The following is a 3,182-nucleotide window of genomic DNA, read 5'->3' as shown; positions in this document are numbered from 1 at the left end:
CTCTCCGACAATGAGTTTGAGGTTAAATTTAACCTTTTATTTTGTATTTAAATCTTTAATTTATCGTTTTTTTTGTCTTCGAAGTGAATAACTTTCTTAAAATTAAAACTATAAATGTCGTATTCAAAGTTTGATCTTATTCATGTTTTCGACGAAAGGCAGAACACAGAAAAATTAAAAAAAATAACTATTGATATAAAGAAATATCCAATGTAAAAAGTTGCAGTTAAAGGTTAATAATTACTGTAGTTTATTATAGGATGTTTCAGGGGTAAACATTTCTACTAAAACCATTGTAAACCATCGTCTTTTTCTCTTTTATAATACGAATCAATCTGCAACATCGAAACTCATCCTCGTACATAATTTTTGTTCTCCAGATTAAAGATTAAATTGTCCAAAATATTTTTGTAATGTTTTTGTTGAATATGCCATTTTAATGTCACATAATAGTTATTCACTTTACAAAAAATTTGATCGAAGAAATATATATATTTAAGCCTACCTGAAAAAATGTTAAATTTAAGGTAAAAATAGTCAAATTGACTGGAAGTCAGTCAAATACGTTTTTGGTTGACTTTAACTGGTTTTTTTTTGTATTTTTAAGTTAAGTAATTCATTTTAAGTGTAAACATTATTTTTTTGAAGTTTTTTTTCTTACGGAAGTGACTAACTTTAAATGACCTATTTAAAGTCATGTTTTATTAATCTTCATTCTTCTTTTTGTTCTTTTTTTTGTGGGGGACAACTTATACATCTTTAACTTAATCGTTTGAAATAGTCATTTTTAATTAAACAAGACATATTAGGCTATTGGTATTATAATATGTTTTTACATTCATTATTGGATTAATCGTTGTAATAAATATCAAACACAATTGTTTGATAATCAAATTGCAAAGTGTTTGACTATTAATGTTTAAGTGGATATTAATTACTAATAAGAAAAATACCAATTGAACTTACGGATCTTGTTTTGAACTGAGACATCCTAGATAGCAAATATAGACATTGTAAGATTCACCGTTAGTCAAATATCCGCAGCAGTCACAGACTTATCTTCGTTTACACACTGATCAAATACGTTGGCGAAAAAGCAGCATTGCTTTAATGTTCAAAGTTTGTTGGACGTGACTTTGATGAAAATGTACAGGCTTAAGGTAAATAAGTTTTCAATATAATTTGATTGCTTTAAAAAGGAAATAATTGATCGTAGACTAACTTATTATTCTTATTATTAAAAAAAAACAATATAAAAAAACAGTTTATGTTAGGAAATCATAAAGTTATCTCCATTGGCAACAAGCATGACCATTGATTCTTACTGTTTTATTGTTATTATTATTATTATAATTATTTATTCAGGCAAAAGATACATTTTACAAAATATAATACAAATCAACAAATTAAACAAACACGACGCAAGAAGAAAATATAAAATCATAGTCACTAGCTGTTAGGAAAGCACAAAAGCAGCCTAAGCCACTGTCACCAATTAGGTGTGTACCTCCAACCAATGATTATGATTTACTATAATATTAAAATAAAAAAAATAGAACTTAATATTATAGCGCCGAGGTGAAATTAATTAGTTAATCATTCAGTCGTCAGCATTTCATGAAGATATGATGATCTTAAGCCATTTTAATGTAATTTTCGTTGCATCCTCTTTGTGTTTTTACTTAGAACTTAAATCAAAACAAACAATGATATACCCATAAAAATGCACTCCCTGATTATTTAAGATGTTTTCACTTATCATTTTTTTGAAGTTCTCTTGTCGTACTTTTTATGAAAAAAAAAAGGAATTCACACACAATGTTGTTTTCAATTGTTAATGTACATAATAGCCTACATTCTTTTTCAATTATACTGTTAGAAATTCATTGATTTGATATTTGTTTTATCCCTGAGAATGCTGTTGCGACTTTAGACCGATCGATGCCAAATGAATGAAGTTACTTTTTGTATTGCAATTAGGTTTCAAATTTAGTTTCAAATTTGTATACATTTCATTTGTATCTTTTCTTGGTTATTGGTGTGACAATCCCTATATTGCAGCTCAAACGTAGCTATACTGGGATTGGACAGGTGAACCTGATATAAACAGGCACACCTCCCATAACTGTGGTCAACAGGGACTGAATTTGAACCAGAACACCGGAGTAACCTCCTACTCATCACGAAAGATGCCCTGGATTCGTTAGAGTTTACTGTACCTCCATTTTAAGTCCTGCAAATTATACTCTAACTCTTTTTTATCCAATCAGTGCAATAAGAGACCTATTATTATAGTGATTAAGTTCACTTTTTAGGAATCCTGTCTCTGCCTGGTTTTGTGTGTTGTTTTTTCTTGTTCTTTGTCTAATTTTTGTAAATTGTATATTTATGGAGACAAAATAAATGATCGACATGAAATGAAAGACTTGTTCTTCCACCATAACTATGGTGAAGAGACTTGAACCTGCGCCGATATTTTGACTTTGCGGCGCTCCTGCCTTAATCGCTCGGCCAATCGACTATATTTAGTTGCGACATATCTTTAAGAAAATCTTTAAGAAAATAAAACGAATTTCAATCTTCCCCTAAGTTAGTTCTGTGATGATTGATAGCAGGCAAAGGCCCATACGTTTTTAAGTGGCGTTTATTGATTACAGATTTAATTGGGCAATAATGTAGTAATGAATTTCCCAATTGATTTTATTTGCACACGTGCATTGTTTGATAATACGTTTGACTAATGAAACCAAAAGGTATATAGAATTTCGGCTTGTTGTATTGCATTGCATTATGCGCACGTGTCACAACACTATTCCGTCTATTTACAAATCACTTAGTTAATATCAGGGTGATGAAATAGATACACACAAATCTGATTACTGAACTACCAAAAGGGGGATGTTATCGTCGTATTAGTGCCTTAGTCTAATATTTAACTGATCTTCGTTTGTGAATCTACTTAAAAGATCGTATTGGTTACTATATTTGAAAAACTTTCTCTTATTACATGGGATTTAAGTTGCTGAACAACTATTAGTATTGTGTACACTTTGATTTATCATCAATTATTATAGCATATCATTAAATTAATATGGCCTGGAATAATATAAATCGATTATTTTACATTTTGTCTTTAAAATCCACTTTTCCTAAACGTTTACATTATATAAAATAATGTAATT

The sequence above is a fragment of the Antedon bifida genome, chromosome 8, assembly GCF_963402885.1.
Source record: "Antedon bifida chromosome 8, ecAntBifi1.1, whole genome shotgun sequence".
NCBI lineage: Eukaryota > Metazoa > Echinodermata > Crinoidea > Comatulida > Antedonidae > Antedon > Antedon bifida.
This window is presented reverse-complemented; position numbering follows the sequence as displayed.